The sequence below is a fragment of the Bactrocera oleae genome, chromosome 2 (assembly GCF_042242935.1).
Source record: "Bactrocera oleae isolate idBacOlea1 chromosome 2, idBacOlea1, whole genome shotgun sequence".
Lineage (NCBI taxonomy): Eukaryota > Metazoa > Arthropoda > Insecta > Diptera > Tephritidae > Bactrocera > Bactrocera oleae.
This window is the reverse complement of record NC_091536.1, coordinates 45801025-45823671: the sequence shown is the minus strand read 5'-3', so window position 1 is coordinate 45823671 and position 22647 is coordinate 45801025. Positions and strand designations below refer to the sequence as shown.

Genomic DNA, 22647 nt, shown 5'->3' with positions numbered 1-22647 from the left:
TAAATTTTCATAAATAAGCTCCGCAATAAGATACAAGACTGTTATTTGGTATACGAGATCACATTAGGGAGGGGCATCTGCAGTTAAAAATTATTCTTAAGTGGGCGTGGTCTCGCCCCTAATAGGTTTAATGTGCATATCTCCTAAACTACTAAAGCTATAACAACAAAATTCACTGGAAGCAAATGTTTTTAGCACCTCTACCTCTACGGTGTGAAAATGGGTGAAATCGGGTGATAACCCCGCCCACTCCCCATGTAACGGTACTGTTAAAAACTACTAAAAGCGCGATAAATCAAGCACTAAACACGCCAGAGACATTAAATTTTATCTCTGGGATGGTATGAGATGATTTTATAGGAACCGCGTTCAAAATTAAACAGTGGGCGTGACACCGCCCACTTTTAGGTGAAAACCCATATTTTGGGCCACCTTGTGACCAAAAATTGTCTAAATCGAACCAAAACTGTTCAAGCCCCTAAGTACTGAATATGTGGACCCTAGTACCTATAGTTGACTTTTTACCGTAAATATCGGCCATTGTGTAAGATATATAATTGAAATTCATATAATAGAATAAATAAATGAAATTATCGATAGTATGTCTCTGTTTCAAAAATGGGTTGAATCGGGTCAATAGTTCTTGTAGCCCTCATATATCTAACATAAATATTTTTGAACTTCCGCGTGACTTTATACCGCACATGTGAGTTATCTCAATGAAAATGAGAGAGCGTGTTTTACTCATAACAATATCAAATCGGATGAAAATTTTCCTTAGCCCCCATGTAACTAATATCAGGATTTTCGAACATTCGTCTGACCTTACTCCATTTGATTGGTGATGGTATGTGAGGTACCTTAATGAAACAGTGGGAGCATTTTATTAGTCTGTGGCATATTAGTAGTATGTGGTATTGAAAAAAATTAATAAAATCGGGTTAATACTGCCCTCAAATTCCATATACTACTTATAATGCTTTTCGTTATTCTAACCAGTTTTATGCCGAATATGTCGGTCAGTGAGTATTAATATTTTTTTATACCCTGAACGGGTATATTAATTTTGCCACGAAGTTTGTAACACCCAGAAGGAAACGTCGGAGACCATATAAAGTGTATATATAAATGATCACCGTGACGAGCTGAGTTGATTTAGCCATGTCCGTCTGTCTGTCCGTCAGTCCGTCTGTATATACGCGAAGTGGTCCCTCAGTTTTTGAGATATCGATCTGAAATTTTGAACACTTCTTTTTCTCCCCAAGAAGCTGCTCATTTGTCGGAACCGCCGATATCGGATCATTATAGAATATAGCTGCCATGTAAACTGAACAATCGGAATCAAGTGTTTGTATGGAAAACTTTTTCATTTGACGAGGTATGTTCACGAAATTCGGCATGGGTTATTGCTAGAAGAAGTAATGCAATTTTCAAAGAAATTGTTCAGAGCGGATCACTATAGCATATATCTGCCATACAAACTGAACGATCGGAATCAAGTACTTGCATGGAAAACGTTTTCATTTGACGAGATATGTTCGCAATATTTGGCATGAGTTTTTGCTAGAAGAAGTAATGCAATCTCCGTAGAAATTGTTCAGATGGGATCACTATAGCTAATATCTGCCATACAAACTGAACGATTGGAATCAAGTACTTGCATGGAAAACTTTTTCATTTGACGAGGTATGTTCACAATATTTGGCATGAGTTTTTGCTAGAAGAAGTAATGCAATCTCCGAAGAAATTGTTCAGATCGGATCACTATAGCATATTTCTGCCATACAAACTGAACGATCGGAATCAAGTAATTGCATGGAAAACTTTTTCATTCCACGAGATATGTTCACAATATTTGGCATGAATTTTTGGTAGAAGAAGTAATGCAATCTCCGAAGAAATTGTTCAGATCGGATCACTATAGCATATATCTGCCATACAAACTGGACGATCGGATTCAAGTACTTGCATGGAAAACTTTTTCATTCGACGAGATATGTTCACGATATTTGGCATAAGTTTTTGTTAGAAGAAGTAAAGCAATCGCCAAAGAAATTTTTCACATCGGATTACTATAGCATATAGCTGCCATATAAACTGAACGATCGGAATCAAGTTCTTGCATGGAAAAATTGTTCATTAGATAAAATATCTTCACGAAATCCGGCATTGATTTTTCTCAGTGGCATATAGCTGCCATACAAACTGACAATCTAAATAAAGTTCTTATATGAAAAAAATTGTTTATGACAAGTTATCTTCACGAAATATGGCATGGATGATGATTTTCCAAGATATCGCTACAATTTTCGAACGAATTGTTCATATCAGACCACTATATTAAACAGCTATCATAGAAACTGACCGATCAAAATAAATTTTTGTATGGAAGTTTTTGGTATGGATTATTGCTTAAGATGTGACTTCAATCTTCGAACGAATTGTTAAGATCGGACCACTATAGCATACAGCCGTCAGATTTAACCACTTTACAAATAATATATTATAAACAAATCAGATTAATTAATTATTTATACTGTCCAATTTGAGCTTTCAATAAAAATTATCTTATATCTGCCAAAAACTGTTTTGCTTGTGCCAAAAGTAAGGTGTGACATGTAGCTAATTGGGACAATAAGTTGAAAATTATGTTAAGAATATATACATAAGAGTAAGGAGCAAAAATATTATTTAATTAACCATAAAATAAACAAATCCCTAATTATTCAAGATATATTATTATTTATCAATAATAGTAGAGAACTACCTTTGTAAAGATAATTATTCAGTTTTAAAACCCTAATTAACTGATGGGTAGGTACAAACCAAATCTAGGTAGAAAAATAGGTAGGAAACAAATAGTTCGAGACGTAGGTAGAAAACATAACCTAGGTAAAAAAAACCTCGATAATGCCCCTTTTGTAGTTAACGCCTTAATATTTCAACTAAAATTACTTGATCAGATTTGGCATGGATTATTGGCCACGGTAACAATAAAATATGCTAAGAAATTTTCCAGATCTGACTACTGTATCACATAGTTGCCGTACAAACTGATCGATCTAAATAAATTTGTAAAGTAGAAAATTATGTTAAGAATATATACATAAGAGTAAGGAGCAAAAATATTATTTAATTACCCATAAAATAAATAAATCCCTAATTATTCAAGATATATTATTATTTATTAATAATAATAGAGAACTATCTAAAGATAATTATTCAGTTTTAAAACCCTAATTAACTGATGGGTAGGTACAAAACAAAACCTAGGTAGAAGAGTAGGTAGGAAGTAAACATAGTTTGCAATTTAGGTAGAAAGTATAACCTAGGTAAAAAAGAACCTCTACAATGCACTTTCTGTAATTAACACATTAGTATTCCGACGAAAGTTGCTTGATGATACCAAGAAGGGCAAAAGAGTTTACAGATGTGAAGTCGGGCTCTAAAACATTCAATAAATAGGACCCAACGCATCGGATCACTTCAGTTTACGCGAGCAGTTAAACTTTCAACAACGAAATAAGTCTCAAAATCAACGAGAAAATCCTTTTTCATCCATACTTTTAATTATATTAATATTACTTAATTTATTAATATTTTAGTATATTTTTTATTTGTATAATATTTTTTAATAATTTTTGAAAATGCCAAGAGTATCTAGGCAATCGCAGGAACAAAGACGTCGCAATGCTCTGAATCGAAGCCGACGACAATATAGTCAAAATTTGGAAAATAATAGACAAAGGAACGCTGACTATATTGCAGAATTACGCAGCTCAAATTTGGAGTACCGCAATGAGGAGAGAACTCGTGATAGTTCTGCACGTTCCACTAGACGACAGAACCTACTTCACAGAGCAGCAGCGTAATACACTAGGTCATTCAAATAGATGTTTGAATCCAGAATATAGAGCAGCGGAGTATGAGCGCGACACAATAAGACATTCGATCAGGCGCTTGGATCCGGAATATAGAACTGAAGAGCAGCAGCGCAATACAGAAGGTCATTCAAATAGACGTTTGAATCTCGAATATAGAGCAGCGGAGCAGGAGCGCGACACAATAGGACATTCTATCAGGCGCTTGGATCTGGAATATAGAACTGAAGAGCAGCAGCGTAATACAGTAGGTCATTCAAATAGACGTTTGAATCCAGAATATAGAGCAGCGGAGCAGGAGCGAGTTAAGGAACGTTTACTTATCCTAAACAAACAAACATCAAAACAACCTTATCTCTGAATGAACAGAATGTATGAAAACAACATTAAACAAAACAACCTTATCTAAGAACAATGCAAATGTATTTAATATATGTTATATGTAAAGAAACTATCAACTAGTAATAAGTAACACTAGTTAGTATAAATAGCAGTAAGATCTATGTAACAAGTTAGTCTTAAGAATATCAATAAAGAGTACACATTTCGGGGCAGCTCAAAAGTATATTTCTTTCGACTCATATCGTGTAAACGATATTAACTGGGGGCTCAACCGGGATGGCTAATATACATGCTATCCAAAGCCATATTCCGAAAGGAATAAAATAATTAATTCCACAGGAAGTAGGACTTCCAGCACTAAATGCCTGAAAAAAGTGTGAAAATAAATGGCAATAATTAAAAGTACAAATCCGAAATAGCGGATAATACTTCAAGAAATGAACCACCAGCAGATCCTGAAAAAATGGACAGCGGCGAGTTCACCAGGGTTCACAAAAGACTCTGAAATAGCGGACAACGTGCAATCCTGCAAAGATCTGAAAAAAGGTGGAACAAAGCAAAAAAGAAAGTATAGGTCCTGAAATAGCGGATAATACTTTCACCAAACTCTAAAGCAGATCCTGAAAAAGCGGACAGCGCCGAATCCAACAATAACGAAACAACAGTAATCTAAGAAAGAAGATTACATATTTACACCTCGACTAAACAGCAAGAAAGAAATTGAAAAATTGTTAAATGGCGGAATTATCCAAAAAATAGTTCCAAAAAAGGTACCGAAAACAAGGGAAACCAAACAAGGAAAATGGACGCTCATACGATTAAGCTACGAGATTCCCGAGATCAATACGACTATTGAAAACTTAGGAAAAGCAAAGATTTTTTCTGATATCGCTTTTGGAAAAAATATCACAACTAATTTTGAAAAAATGATTTATAAAAACTAAATCATAAATAAAACATATCAAAAGAAACCCACAATAATAATTACATATATAATATAAAAAAATTAATAATAATGATAATATTAATTAAATAAAAGCACGATAATAAAAATATACTTATAAACATCAAAATTTAATGAAACAAAATACAATAGTTAATAATACAATTAATTGATAAAAATAATCAATTAATGATAATAATAATATGTGATAGTACAATCAAATGTCAATCGATGCAAAAATTCCGAAGAATCATACGAAACTGAACTACGCCGACTTCAAGCCGAGTTCCTCCGACTATAGCAGATTTGAAATGAGGACATTTCATTTTAAACACCGGGGAGAGTTAAGGAACGTTTACTTATCCTAAAGAAACAAACATCAAAACAACCTTATCTCTGAATGAACAGAATGTATGAAAACAACATTAAACAAAACAACCTTATCTAAGAACAATGTAAATGTATTTAATATATGTTATATGTAAAGAAACTATCAACTAGTAATAAGTAACACTAGTTAGTATAAATAGCAGTAAGATCTATGTAACAAGTTAGTCTTAAGAATATCAATAAAGAGTACACATTTCGGGGCAGCTCAAAAGTATATTTCTTTCGACTCATATCGTGTAAACGATATTAACTAGCGCGACACAATAGGACATTCTATCAGGCGCTTGGATCTGGAATATAGAACTGAAGAGCAGCAGCGTAATACAGTAGGTCATTCAAATAGACGTTTGAATCCAGAATATAGAGCAGCGGAGCAGGAACGCAACACCGCGGAACATTTAAATAGGAGAACCAATCCGGAATATAAAGCAGCGGAGCAGGAGCGCAACACAATGGGTCATTCAAACAGGCGCTTGGATCCGGAATATAGAGCAGCGGAGCAGGAGCGCGACACAATGGAACGTTCTGTACGGCGCCAGAATGCAATAATAAGAGAAGAAGAGAGGCAACGATGCACAGCTAGAAGAACAAGAACGCCAACGTCAACGTCGAGCTGCCAATATCTTTGATATGTACGCATTGTTGATAAAGAAAGGACCAACTGAAATATGCGTCTGTTGTGGTGGCACTTGGTTCCCTCATCAAGTGAAAAAACTAGAAAAATGTCAGACTTCAACAAAATTTGCGCGCTCAGAAGATGCTAGAAAAGTGTTTCATCTGTCATCAAAATTTCCGTCTTCGAACCAAAAGTACAACTTTTGCAACACATGCTATCGTATTGTTAGGAAGGGCAAGATACCAAATATCTGCCTATCGGGTGGATTGGAGTTTCCTGATATTCCGGAATGCCTTCAGGATTTAACGTGTCTAGAAAAAAAACTGATATCACTGAGGATCCCATTTATGCGCATCATCTCCTTAGGATATGAACGACAATGTGCTATTCGTGGAGCAGTAGTAAATATCCCCATTTCAGTTGTAGAGACAGTCACCATGCTTCCACGAAGATTTGATAACAGCCATATTATTCAAGTGCACTTGAAACGTCGATTGGAATATGAACAAAATTTGATGACGGAGACAGTGCGACCAGCAAAAATATTGGAGGCACTAAACTATCTGCTGGGTACAGAGCTCTACGTCAAGCATAATATCCAAATGTCAAGTGATTGGCTGGCAAATGCTGGAAACGAGGAAACTGTGCCATTTATTGCGGATCCTGCAGATGAGGCAGAAGTAAGAGACCTTTTTAATGCCCGTCAGGAAAATGTACTGTTTGAAATGGAAGAGGATTTAAATCCAGGTGGTCAGGAGACTTTAATGGACAATGAACCCGTTGAAAATCGATCCATTGAACGGGTTGCAATAGCACCAGGACAAGGTAGATGCCTAAGGGACGTTACAACCGACGACGATGCTCAGGAATTGTCGTATCCAACGATTTACTGCGAAAAAAAGGGGACAACTACAACAACTTATAGTAAAATTGCACGTTCTGAAATTCAACGCTATGATCGGCGTTGTGTGCGCGTGGACGTGCTCCTGTATATTTATAAGTTCTACGAGTTGGAGCGCATTGAAAATGCAATTTCCATTTGCCTGCGTAAAAAGTCTGTATCGAGGAATATAACTGCTGCAAATGTGAGGAATGAAAATTTTGTCAGCAACCTTATCCAGCATGATGAAGGCTATCATGTACTCAAAGGACTTCGATCCTCACCTGCACATTGGGAGGCAGAAAAGAAGAAAGTTTTAGCCATGATCCGCCAGTTTGGTTTGTTAACATTTTTATCACAATGTCTGCTGCAGAAACAAAATGGCCTGAGTTGTTAGTCATATTGAAGAAACTGGTGGATAAAGTAGACATTTCGGAAGAGGAAGCTACTGCTCTATCAAGCTCTGAAAAGGCGAGACTGATAAGGACAGATCCAGTTACATGTTCCAGGTATTTCGACAATCGATTCCGCCAAATGCTAAAATTATTACAAAACGGACTATTTGGAGAGAATTTAGTAGTCCGTTACTACTACAGAATTGAATTCCCGGAGAGGGGATCACCACATTGTCATGGCATGTACTGGCTAAGTAACGCACCACAATTGGAAAGTGATGGAATCACCAACACAAATGATGTTGAAACATTCATCGATCGACACATCACAACCGATGGGGATGATTTGGACTTACTGGAATTCATTCAGTATCAAAAACACAGACATGGTCGAGCTTGCCTAAGAGACCTACATGGAAAACAAGTGTGCCGATTCAACATGCCATATCCGCCAATGCCACGGACAGAAATACTTTTTCCTCTGGAGAATGAGGAAGGTATTGAGCAACACAAAGCTCAATTCCAAAAAATACAGGAACTATCAACTCTAACGGATCTCCCAGAGGAAGAAATAATACGGTTGAACTGCTTCGAAACTTTTTTGGCGGATGAGCGAATCAACACTGACTATGAAGGATACAAGCTTGCTCTTCGCTCATCTGTAAAAAAGCCACACATTTTCCTAAAGAGAGAATTTTCAGACAGGCTTCTAAATGCCTATAATAAAAATATCCTTAAATTGCATAAAGCAAATATGGATATTCAATTCATTCTGGACGCATACGCTTGCTGCAGCTATATCATTAATTATATAAATAAATCCAATAGAGAAGTATCAACATTAATGAGACAAGCCATGCAGGAAATAAATGCAGGGAATTTCTCCATTAAAAAACTGCAGCACATCGGAAACAAATTTGTAAATGGAGCGGAAATATCGGCTCAAGAAGCAGCTTATAATATTTTGGGACTGCATCTATCAGAAGCCAGTAATGGGGAAATATTTATAAATACATCACATCCAAACAACCGAGTAAGGATGATAAAGCCCCGACTGGAATTGAATGCTTTACAGGAGGACTCTACGGACATATATGTGCCGAGTGTGCTGGAGCACTACTCTCAAAGGCCCGATCAATTGGAAGAACTATGCTTAGCAGATTTTGCAGCATGGTTCAGATTTTGCAAAACAAGCAGAAATGTTTCTGATAACGAAGAATACAACAAAGTAGAGAACGAGGATGACACGACAGCTGCACTTCCAATGGCATTAAAGGATGGATCAGGATTTCTAAGGAAAAGGAAGCAAGCCCTTATTCTGCGTTGGAAACGTTTTAGCGTTGAAAGTTCAAGAGCCGATTTCTTCAGAGAAACCGCCATGATGTTTCACCCATGGAGAAATGAGGAAACAGACTTATTAAATAATGACGTCGAGAGTATTTGCAATTCACACAACGAGCAAATTGAGCTAAATAAGCTCAAATATGAAAAATTTTCTTCGAACGAACTAGAACGGATTTTGGAAAACCTTCATGTCACAGACCATTTACTGGCAATGGTGCAGTCACTTAACAGCAAACAGAGGGAATACTTTGCTCATGTAATGCACAATGTCAGTAAAAGGGAAATCTTCTTCGAATATGTCGGAGGCGGTGCTGGAGTAGGCAAGAGTTGGCTTATAACAACTATATATCAATCGTTGACATTGCGAGCTAATAGTGTACCAGGAACCAACCCCGAAACAGCCAAGGTGTTACTCTGCGCACCCACTGGCAAAGCAGCATTTGGAATTGGGGGCCTAACCCTTCATTCGGTTTTTTCACTCCCCGTCAACCAGTCTTCCGGCGATCTTCGGCCACGAAATAGTGACACATTAAACACAATTCATGCCAATCTCATAGATATTAGGCCTATTATAATTGACGAAATTTCAATGGTTGGAGCAAAGATGTTTGCATATTTAGATTGCAGGCTAAAGCAAATTTTCAGGAGCACCGCTTACTTTGGAGGCATACCAATTATCGTGTTTGGTGACTTAAAGCAGCTGCCACCAGTAGGAGATCGATGGATATTTGTGCCGAATAGGAATGATCATTACAGTACAATTACAGGAACACCGCTTTGGGATCAATTTCGGTACTTTGAGCTCACTGAAATAATGCGCCAGCGTGAAGATCAAGCATTTGCCAGCGCTTTAAATAACATGTCAGAGGGAAATATGACACACACTGGCATCCAATTAATCAAAAGCAGGGAAAAGACCTCTAATGAGATACCGAACGAAGCCATCCATCTATTTTATTCAAATGCTGGAGCAAATGATTTAAATTTAACTAAACTGGCAAACACGATGACCGAGGAGTTCATTTCGACTGCGAAGGATACAATTAAGTCAAGTTCCCTAACAGAACGCAGCAGGGCAAACATTTTAGAAGCTGTGAAGTCTTTTAAGACATCGGAAACACAAGGAATGCTTTATACATTGAAGCTCAAGACTTCGATCAAATATATGGTGACAGTCAACATAAGCATAAGTGATGGTCTCGTCAATGGTGCTACGGGGGAACTAATGCAGGTTGATTCCGAATCACATAGATCTGAAAGTTCAGTGGTGCGACTATGGATAAAATTCGCAGAATCAAGAGTTGGAAGCTTTGCACGTTCCAAGCAGCCTCATAGTCGCAATGCAGATTAGACACCAATCATGAGCGTGGTCCGATCATTCCAATACAAGAGAAATTAGCAAATAACCATAGAACGCAGACAGTTTCCGGTCATTCCAGCTGAAGCCATCACGATACATAAAAGTCAAGGTGGAACATACACACAAGTTGCTGTTCTTCTAGAGGGTAGAGTAAGCAGATCAGCTTTATATGTAGGATGTAGCAGAGCCACAAGTGCCAATGGATTGTATATAATCGGGAAATTTTCTCCCCCGAACCCATTTGGACCGCAGGATCCAATTAAAACTCAACTTAATAGGTTGAAGACAGAAGGAGCATTGACGACATGCTACAGATTTTTGACTGAAAAATCGGAACAACGTCTAGATATTTATTATCAAAATGTAAGGAGCCTAAACAAGCATATTGAAGATATCAGATCAGACAAGCTGATTCGTTCTGCTGATATTCTGTGCTTTGCCGAGACATGGGCCTTACCTCAAGAAGAATTCCCAATAGAAGGCTACAGTGTTATTGCACGCCTTGATGGAGAAACAATATCATCCCGACGACGCCCTGCCAACGGCCTTATAATCTACTACAAGCAAGATAGGTGCCCAGGTCTATCAGAAGGATCATTTTCAAGAAATGACACCGGTTCAACAAACGTTTACCAACTGTTAAACGTAAACAATTCAACAGTTTCCATATCACTTGTGTACAGGAACCCCCGCTATAGACTTCCGGAATTTAGAAACCAAGTGGAAAATAATATCCGTCAGATAACTGAACAGTATAATGGACCGTCAGTAGTCCTTGGTGACTTTAACATATGTCGCCTAACAGCAACTGATGATTTGGAGGCTCGATTGCAACAGTTATGCAATATGGACAAACATGGATTCTGCAATGACCTCATGTATCAGATATGAAACACCATATAGTGACCATGACGGAATATTTTTAAGCTTTAGAAAATAGATATATTATATATATAGAAATATGTTAGATTCAATATTATTAAATTTAAGTTTGTATTACAATATAAAGTGTAAGTCATAGATGTAATTATTGTAATTTATATATCATATAAAAAAGTATTATAGAATAATAAATATTATTATATGTTATATATTTTCTAATTTCTATAAATGTTATAATTTGTTTTGTTTTCCATTAATTTAATGTGAATAATCAATCAGCTTAAAAAATTAAAATTTATGTAAATGTCTGAAAGATCCATTTACCTCAATAACTAACCTAAATTCGAATAGAAGATTGTTTATAGCAAAGAACCTGGCAAGAAAGAACTGGCAAAATGCTTTCCGTTGGATGCAAACCGTTGGCAAGTCACGTTTTCAAATGTAGTCATACATATAGTGGTTACTAAAAGAAATGCACCTGTGAAGGGTATTATAGCTTCGGCGCAGCCGAAGATAACGTTTTCTCTTGTTTAATATATAAAATTGCTTCAAATGTTCTCGAGTATAGCTGAGCAATGTCAAAATTAATATATTTCTCTATCCCCAATATATATATGATTTCCGTCTTTCCACCTGACTTTACACCGTTCCGGTTGATCAACGTGATATTTTAACGAAATTAAGTGGAAAAGATTTCTTAAAAATTATGTGGTTTGACGCTGAATTAGAATGAAATTAGTATATACTAAGTCTAAACCTCACACCTTCATAGAATGAATTCCGATTCTCTGGTTGACGTTTGCCACCTAGGAGTTAATATCACATTCATACTTATGTATATCTCACTTCCAGCAATAAAACTGAGACTAAGTTTATGGCCTTTAATATAAGTCAAGAAGATACCAAATTTAATTGTAATTTAATCACGATATCATTTAATAATGGATGTTTAATTCAACATATTTTAATATAATATACGGTTTGGAGGAATTTTCTGGTCTTTGATTTTCCCAGCTCACATTTTTTTCGTCAATTTGATAATTTAATGAAATTAAATGGACAGTTTTTCTTAAAAATAATGTATATCGCTGCATATGAATGAAATTGGTCTAGACTTTGTTTAAACCTTATAACCCTAATATACTGATTTCCGCTCCTCTGGTACAACAGCAACCTCATATACCCCACATATTAAATCTAACCCCTTTGGTTCAGTTTATATCACATATACCATGTTTGAGTTAAAAAGCTTCTTTTTATAAAAGTTAACATTTCGGAGAAAAAAATAGTATTGACACAAAATAAATCTATGATCAATAACATAAGTTAATAAGATACCAAATAATAATCGAGTAATGAATGTTGAATTCTTTCGCAACATTTTTATACTTTCGCCACATGTTGCAACAGAGTATAGTTTTGTTCACCAAAGAGTTGTTTGCATCACCTAAAGTGATAGATATAGATTTCTATATACATATATTTCTTCTAATATTTGGTGATAATCAGTGGTTAGGTATATTTTCTCAGCCATCATGTTGAACTTATTATAAAATATACCAGTCAACAATGCTAAAAAAGTTTCTTAGAGTGCTGGACTTTGTATAGAGCAAAAAATCTTTCTAGACAAAATTGCATGAAATAAATATTAGTAATGTAGTATCAAAAGGGCTAAAGACCCTTTTTATGTGGTTATAGATAAACTGCGACCATCGGTTTACATGCTACTGTCTATTATTACAGTTTTGCGACACATTTTAATATGATGGTTATGAGGTGAACTGTAAACTCAAGAAAATTACATTTTTACCTAGCGCCGTTGGCAGCTTATGAAAGGTTTAGATATTAAGACAGAAAGAAGAAAATCTACATACCTGCTCTACATATGTGTATACCATACTTAGTTATATGTTAGTTATTGTTAATTTAGCCTTCATGGGTAGACCCTTCAAAATAGGTACCATAGATCCCCCTGTTTTAGAAAGTAATTTACGGAGGGATTTTCCGAGAACTTAATTTCAATACAATGAAATAAACTACTAATTTCTAAAATATAAATATAACTAAATATTATGTATTATTATGTTAGTGAATAGCTAAGTAATATATAGGTGTACAAAAGTACGTAAGCTGTACCAACATGTTGCAAGAGTATAATAAATATCAGTACACTGTGTTTGTAGTTTCAGTTTCACTAGATGTCTTTACAAGCAAAGTGCTTTATGCAAACTAATTTTAGTGTATTACACAGTACAGTGTATAGTGACGAGCAATAGGATAGCAAGGACTTACAAGGAATTACAGTGAAAGAGAGCAGCTCCTAGGATCCAACTTTTAACACCCGGACGGACTGAATTATATAAGTATTATCTATAGGTATTTTATATATTAATCCATTTATTATTAATTAATTATGCCTAGATTAAGTAGAAAATCTATATTACTAAGTCGTCTTCAGAATAGAAGACGTATGAGAGTTCTTCGTGCAAACTCTTAATATAGAGATAGTGAGCAGTCACAAAATACTGTAAGTCACGCTAATCGTAGATTAGATTCCGATGTACGTCTGTCCGAACAAATTATCAATACAAATCAACATAGAACAAGGCGGCAAGATCCCCAAATTCGCTCTGAAGAGCAAATAAGAAATACTCGAGGTCATAGGTCTCGGCGTGAAGACCCCGAGGTTCGATCTGTTGAGCAAGTTGCAAATACTGTTCAACATAGAACAAGGCGGCAAGATCCCCAAATTCGCTCTGAAGAGCAAATACGAAATACTCGAGGTCATAGATCTCGTCGAGAAAATCCTGAGGTGCGTTATGATGAACAAAGTAGGAACACTAGGGATCATAGAGAACTTCGCGCAAGAAATCCTGAGTATAGGAATTTAGAGCGCATTCGTGATCAAATGCAAAGGGAACCTGCAAGAAGAAATCCTGAAATAAGGAGAGATTAGCGTGATAGAGAAACACAACGTCGACAGCTTAGTAGGAGGGGTATGAGGGAAGAAATTTTGAGTCAGAGACGTCTTAGACAAAGTCAAGTTCGCCTTCGTAGAGATAAAACATTCAATAGACAAATTGAAAACCAAAGGCAGTCCCAACGAATCCGTTTAACGAGAGAAAATAATGTTATAAAAACTGATAATAGTGGCAATTTAACAGATTTCAAAAACATTTATTTCCAAAATATAAATAAGGGCCCTACTGAAATATGTATTTGCTGCGGCGGTTTATGGTTTTCACACCAAGTTCGCAAACTAAATTTCAAAACTATTGTGCAAGGTCACCCAAATGCTGTATCCGTCTTCTTTTTAAAGCAAAAATTTCCTTCAGAAGATGGAAATTACAATTGTTGTGCTACTTGCAAAAATGCGATTGTTAAAAAAAACGTTTCAAAAATATGTTTAGCTAACGGTCTAGACTTTCCTGAAATACCGGATTGTTTGAAATGTTTAACCCCAATTGAAGAACGTCTCATAATGCCTAGATTGCCTTTTATGACAATCCGTCTGTTAAGATATCAAGGTCAGAGTTTGCTCAAAGGTGCTGTTGTTAATATATCAATTTCTGTTAACAATATTGTGACATCTCTACCAAGGCCCTTTGATGAGGCTCATGTTATACAAATTCACTTAATAACGCGTTTGGAATACAATCATGATTACATGATCGATACCATACGCCCCGCAAAGATTATGGAAGCTTTGCAGTTCTTAGCGAATACCCCTCTGTATCGTGAATTAATAGAAACTGGATTTCAGAATTTAATAACCAAGGAGAAGTTCCGTTTGTTGCATCTGCAGAGGATTCCCGATTGGTTCAATCTTTTCATGCGGCACAAACTTCTCATGATAATCCCTCAGGTAATAATATTCCCACGGGTCTTTTACCTTCAGAGCTAAATCCAGGCGGTCAAGAAACTCTTTTGGACAATATTCCTGTAGAAAACTTAGACTATAACCGTTTAGTTATAGCGCCAAGTGAAGGACAAAGACCAATTGACATAATTCAAGATAATAATTCAGAAGAGTTGTCATTTGGAACAATATACGTTGGGCAGAAGCGTACATGCTCTGAAACGTATAGCAAGATAATACGTTCTGAAATTCGCCGTTTTGACAGAAGAGCGTGTACCATTCCAAAGTTGTTCTATGATTACAAAATATTAGAATTGCTACAAATTAATAATAGTACATCCATTTACCTTAGAAAGTTTTCAGGTCGCAACCGAGTTACGGCCCAAAATCTATTAAACGAATACTTTGTTCAAAACTTGATTCAACACGATGATGGTTACAAGGTTTTGAAAGGCGTTAGATCCTCACCTGCGCACTGGGAAGCTGAGAAGAAAAAGGCAATCGCTATGATTCGCCAATTTGGGCTTCCAACCTTCTTTATCACTTTATCGGCTGCAGAATCTCATTGGGTTGAGCTTTTGGTCATCCTCTCTAAAACTGTTGATTCTAAAGATATTTCGGAAGAGGAAGCCAACAGTTTAACAACCCAAGATAGATATCGCTTAATTCGATCAGACGCGGTTACTTGTGCTAGATATTCTGACTACCGCTATCGACAAATTCTTAAGCTTTTTAAAGATAACGCCGGCATTTTTGGAAAGCATTTTGTTACAAATTTCTACTGGAGAGTGGAGTTTCAATAGAGAGGTTCCCCGCATGTACATGGCATGTATTGGCTTAATAATGCTCCAGGATTATCCTTCAAGATTCTCAGACATTCCCTGATGTCATTAGTTTTATTGACAATTATATTTCTACCGATGGTTCGATCAGCAACTTAGAAAATTATTTGGGTTATCAAAAGCATAACCACAATCGGTCTTGTACTAGGGAAATAAGACTACAACAGTTTTGTCGTTTTGGTATACCATATCCACCAATGCCTTCAACGCAAATACTGTTACCTCTTACAGAAACAAGTCAAAATTCAGAAAGACACAAGGAAAACTTTTTCAAAATTCAAAACGTTTTAAATTCAAATATGACTACAGAAGACATTTCTAATGAAAACGATTTTGAACACTTCCTGTCTGATGGTAGAATAAATATGTCTTTTGATGACTATTTGTTAGCCCAAGGTCAAGTTTAACAAAACCCACAATTTTTCTAAAAAGAAAATTACAGGATCGTTTGATAAACGCTTATAATACTCTGATTTTGGAACTTCATAGAGCAAATATGGATATCCAATATATACTGGATGCATATGCTTGCTGTTCATATATAATTAATTATATTAAAAAGGGGAATTTCTAGGCTCTTAAATGAAGCTATATCAGAGGTAAACACTGGAAATTATACTATTAAGCAAAAACTTAAACATATAGCTCACAAATTTATATCAGGCAAAGAAATATCTGCACAAGAAGCAGTACATTGCTGCATTGGGCTCCATCTTTCGGAAGCAAGTAATGCAGAAATATTTATAAATACCTCTCGACCTGAGGAACGTGTTCGAATGGTAAAACCTAGAGCGGAACTTCAGAACCTTCTTTCAGGTTCGACTGAAATGTTCGTAGCCGGTATTTTAGACCGTTATGTTCAAAGATCCGATCAGTTAGAAACTCTTTGTTTAGCTGATTTTGCATCTAGGTATAAATATTTTAAATCTAGTAGAAGAGCGCAAGATAGTGATCATGAAGAAGAAGAGAGGGAAGACGATAATTTACCAGAAAGCGGGGTTGTCATGCCTCTTAAAGACGGTAGCGGTTTTGTGAAAAAACGTACCAAACCTTGTATTATTATTATTAAAAAGTTTAACCCAGATTTGGCCAGAGTTGAGTATTTCCGCGAAATGTTAATGCTTTACTATCCTTGGCGGAATGAACAGCAAGATCTCATTGAAAACGATAATGAGCAGACTTTCATAACACATCGTATTATAATTGAGGAAAATCAAAGAAAATATGATGTTTTTGAGCAAAGAGAACTTGAAAATGTTCTAGAAAGTCTTTATAATGAAACAGACTTGGACGAAGGTGCTCAAAATGAACTACCTATCGTGGAAAATGAGTTCAGAGTGTTGGTATTTCCAGAAATAAACCCAAATATAAATTTGCTGGTCTTGCATGGCGAAGATTCAACAGATAAGGGCACTGAATCTGATTGCAATATTAGACTTATTAAATTGAGCAATTATTTTTTTTAGTTCAAAGTCTAAATACTAAGCAAAGAACCTATTTGACACATTTGATGCACCACCTAAAAACAAATTTCCCATTTTATGAGTTCATTAGCGGCGGTGCAGGTGTAGGAAAGAGTCGTGTGATATCTGCAATATATCAAGCTCTTAACCATCGTTACAATACTACACCTGGATCCAATCCAAGTTTCTTAAAAGTTTTTCTTTGCGCACCTACGGGTAAAGCAGCATTCGGAATAGGTGGAATGACCCTTCATTCAATATTCTCTTTACCTGTTAATCAGTTGAATAGAGAGTTGAGGCCACTTAGCAATGACACAGTTAATTCATTCTGTTCCAGACTTATCGATTTAAAATTAATCATAATTGATGAAATATCGATGGTAGGTTCTCGTGTGTTTAGCTCTGTTGATGCGAGATTAAAACCAATTTTCAAAACAGACAGCCCCTTCGGTGGTATACCGATCATAGTGTTTGGGGATTTGAAGCAACTCTCACCTGTTGGAGATAGGTGGATATTCTCTCCTAATCCCAATGATACATACAGCACTTTAGTTGGTTCCCCTTTGTGGGAGTTATTTAAATACTTTGAATTAACAGAGATAATGAGACAACGGGAGGATCAGGCCTTTGCAATTGCATTAAATCTTATGGCATCTGGTACTATGACAAATGAGGACATATCTCATTGAAACTCGAGTAGTTAATTTCGAAGAAGTTCCCGATGATGCCATACATTTATTTTGGTCCAATGAAGAGACAAATAATTTCAATGCCCTTAAGCTCAGTCGAATCCCAACAGAAGCTTTTCTTTCAACTGCAAAAGACTCATTTAAAGGAATTGGTATAAATGAAAATGATAATATTTTGGAAAGAGTTAAACTTTTCAAAACTTCTGAAACGCAGGGATTGCCCTATGAATTGACACTAATAACCTCCGCCAAATATATGATTACAGTGAACATAAACACGTGTGATGGCTTGGGGGGCAGCTGGACAACTTATGCAAATTGATTTCCATTGTTCTTTTCCAACAATTTTGAGGATTAAATTTTTGGAACCTTCAGTTGGTTTGATAGCACGATCAAAAAAGCCTCATTCTCTAGAAAGTTCTTGAATTGAAAGAAATCAGTTTGCAGTTGTTCCGGCTGAGGGAATAACTATTCATAAAAGTCAGGGTTCCACATATTATAAAGTTGTAGTTCATACTCGAACCAGAATGCCTAGAGCTTCAATATACAAGTATGTCGCTTGCAGTCGAGCTGCTTCTGCAGAAGGTCTATTCATCATAGGAAACTTTATTCCTCCTAACAAATTTTCTGAATCGGCTCCCGTATTAAGGGAACTGAGGGAATTGAACACAAATAAAGCTTTGACAACAAGTTTCAATTTTACGATTTCCCAAACATCAGGACATCAAATTTTATTCCATAATGTTCAGAGTCTTCACGCTCACATTATTGATATAAAAAGCGACTGTTTGATGCTATCTTCAGATATTTTATGTTTTGTAGAAACTTGGAGTTATCCTTGCGAAAGTTTTGATATACCAGGATTTACTCCAATTAACGAGCTGCGGATAGATAGAAACAACCTACAGAAATAAACGGGGCATTATAATATTATATATGCAAAGCATAGTATTGCTTGCTCTATAGAATCAAAGGCTGTAAAGAAAATTTATTCAGGCCGCAAAGTTTTAGAAACGGTTTTGTTTAAATGTTTCAATATTAATATTCTGGTTCTATATAGAAATTCAGCTTTCTCTGTCAGACAATGATTTGTGGAACTTCAGGAAGTCCTTACTTCTGAGTTAGGCAATCAAAATGTGCTAATTGTTGGAGATTTTAACATTTGTTTAATGTCTACAGGGACTGCAATAAGAAATCTGCTCCAAGAAAAAAACTTTAGTTCCCTGCTTGGTGCAGAATATTCAACTACACCTGCCGGTACACAAATTGATTGGGCATTTTTAAACATGGATCCTTCCCGTGTAAATGCAATTACTTTTGAGACAGTACACAGCTATCAAGACAGTATTTGTGTCTCTATTTCGAACTAAAGTTTTCACACTTAGTGCAATAGTTCTTCATTTTTTTTTCCAAATATAATCGAATTGGAATGGTATAGAAATTTTGACAGTAGTTTTTAAGACAATTTTAAGAAAAATAACTTTAGTTCCCTGCTTGGTGCAGAATATTCAACTACACCTGCCGGTACACAAATTGATTGGGCATTTTTAAACATGGATCCTTCCCGTGTAAATGCAATTACTTTTGAGACAGTACACAGCTATCAAGACAGTATTTGTGTCTCTATTTCGAACTAAAGTTTTCAGACTTAGTGCAATAGTTCTTCATTTTTTTTTTCCAAATATAATCGAATTGGAATGGTATAGAAATTTTGACAGTAGTTTTTAAGACAATTTTAAGAAAAATATGTAAATAATCTAATTAAGAAAATTTAAATTATATACTATATATAATTTGTTATTATATACGACATTAAATATATGATAGAAATTAAATAGTATAAGGAAAAAAGAAATATAATTTGGATATATGTATAAGAATCTCTACAAAAATTTATGTTTAATATTGTAAGTAGTGTATACAAATTAATATAATAATATCATATCATTTTTAAAGTTGTTAATATTTATTATTTTTAAGCTAAACATGTATAATAATATCGATATAATAAAAAAGGTTATTCATTGTTCAAAAATTACTTCTTTTCATACTTCTCAATACAGTTGTAATGCATTCTATATAAAATCAATTATAAGCGTATACAAAAAGCACAAGAACGATTTCTCATAATTTGAGTAAATTTAGTTTACAAATTGCTCTAATAATTTTCACTGTGAGTGAAAAGTAAATAACAAAGGCAACAGTTCCTACTTCTAATTATTAAAATATATAAAGAAGTCTCAAACGAATATACCATTTAACTTTGCGAGAGTATAAAATGTTCGGTTACATCCGAACTTAGCCCTTCCTTACTTGTTAATAGTTGGATTTTAGTTTTGAGCCTTTACATTATGAAAATTTTTATCTAAATGTGTGAAAAATCGTGTTTTCAAATAAAACAATGGCAACATTGGTGAAATGAAAACAAAAGAAAACAAATGATTTCTAAGTTGCAACCACGGGCATAACTTTTGACAAATTTTATTTGATACATATACACATAAATTTTATTAGTTCTATGGATAAAATATCATAATGTGCCTTTTTTGAAAAACCAAAATGTCATATAGCTATACATATAGCTTATTTTTGATCGTTGATTCGCTTTGTCGCACAGTAAACACATTGACACAATATCATTTTATGAGAGTCCATGGTAGAAGGGAGTGGTGAAAGTGACCATTCACAGTACATTCCCACCTCCCACTTGTACGTGCACAATAAAACAAACATGACCGCCTCTGGTGAGTTGGGGTGGCGAGGGGTTAAAACGGGTTGCACGAAAAAAATATGCTGTAATAACTACTTATAAATATTTTAAATTTTTGTTATATCATGATGTTTAATGCTGTTAACAAAAATTGATATTATACCATCTTGATATTGGTAAATATGCAGTCTATTTTTAAGCGTTTTAAATTACTTATTCTTGGACAAACTTGAAATTCAATTTTATTATGATTGGACGGGAAAAATTAACTATTGTAACAGAATTTAGTATAAGAAGTCATAATAATTCCTTTGAAAAATAAAACAAAATTTATCATTGTAAGATATATCAAAAGATAATTGTAGACTCAATTTTTCCTATAATGTAAGTATACATTTTTTAATCACAAATTACGTTTCATATTTAATTTTTTAATATATAGCCTTCTTAAATGAACTATTGGTTGAATTTGCAATATCTTTATAGTTTAAAATACGGCAGGTATATTTCTTTCCTAAAATGTAGTTTATAATTAAGCAACACTGTTACGCGGTGATTGATAGCAATACTGACGTATTTTTACTAAGGTGAGTTGTTTTCGAGTATTGTTTTTAATATAATTATTATTTCTGTTTAAATTTATAAAACTTGTCTCCAGTTTCGTTGAATAAGCATTTTCTGGACCCGGTATTTGACATGGTTGCTTAATTGATTTTGATTGACATTTTTCTGTGGTAAATATTTATTAACTTACCACAGTTCAAAAGAAGCATAAATATACCTATATCTTAATTATTCTGGTATTTGCCAATAATAGCCGCTCTTTAAGAATATATATTAAAATAAACTGATTTTATTTTGAAAAAATACTAAAGTTTTACATATAACCAATATTTTAGGGACAACTTTTTCATAAATTAAAAGAAAATTGCAATATTCAACCAGCTTTCCGTCAAAAGTCGGCCATCATATTATGTCAGTACTGACAGTCAAATGAACAGTAACATTACTGTCAATGTTTACGATTTTTTCAAAAGCAAATTCTGTATACGTCGAAAATAGACAGCAAACATTTCCATAGAAGTTTTGAGATGTTGTGAAATACCTACATACACATGTAGCTGTTATTTCGTGCAATAACAATTTTTGTTTTAAGAAAAACAAAAAAAAAATAACCAAGAAGTTTTCAAATATAATATACGTCAGTTATTATTATGTTTTAAATAAAATTATATTTTTAGTTAATTTTCATTTTTATTCAGGCATTTTTAAATTCGGAAATATTTATGAACTGGAGAAACACGTATAGCAGAGCTTTTGAGAGGAGTAAGCATGGAATTAAGTGAAATTGTATCTTCATAATTTATTATTTAATTATATTTTTGTTACACTCTTTTTTATATTTATGTATATTATTATAACTAGTTTTAATTAAAAGTTTTCAATTTATTAAAGAAATAAAAATTATATTATGTACTCCGCAAAAGAATTTTTCACTTTTGATGACTCAGAAAAAGTGAAAATGAGAATGAGCAGTAGATATATAGTGAATAAATTCCGAATACCCATGTGTTAAAGAGAGATGCAAACTTACGCACATACGTTTGTTTACATCAGTTTTTGCACAAGGCTCTTAAGAAAATGATAGAAACTTTGTTCTGTGCGCTGACAAAATTTTTTTCAGCCATGACGGTCATGTTACCGGTCAGATGACTGTCACTGTTCTTGTAGGGTAAGGTTTTGCCTATCCCTGGTCATGAGTCATGAGCCAATCATTTAATCCTGTTAGATGGAAAAAACTCACAGCACCAAAAAACATCAATAGACTATATTTGAATGACTTCAGTGACGTGAGTTTTTTTAGTTCAGTTTTCTTGTTATTTGTTTTGATTCTCACACACATTCTTATTTGAAGTTAAGAAAACTTTTCTGCACTGTGTGTATCAACAAAAATTGAGACTACAAATAAAATATATACTATATACGTACATTGGGCATGCTGCGGCATTACTTCGGCAGACAATATCATAAACTTTTTTTTATAATAAAGC

The 22647-nt window shown here is 34.7% G+C and overlaps 1 protein-coding gene across 4 annotated transcripts in view; it reads right to left on the bottom strand.

The window, feature by feature from the left end:
- LOC106625585 (protein anoxia up-regulated-like) overlaps positions 1 to 22647 on the bottom strand; it is a 68288-nt gene that overhangs the window by 17558 nt on the left and 28083 nt on the right. The gene's annotated exons all lie outside the window — the stretch shown is intronic.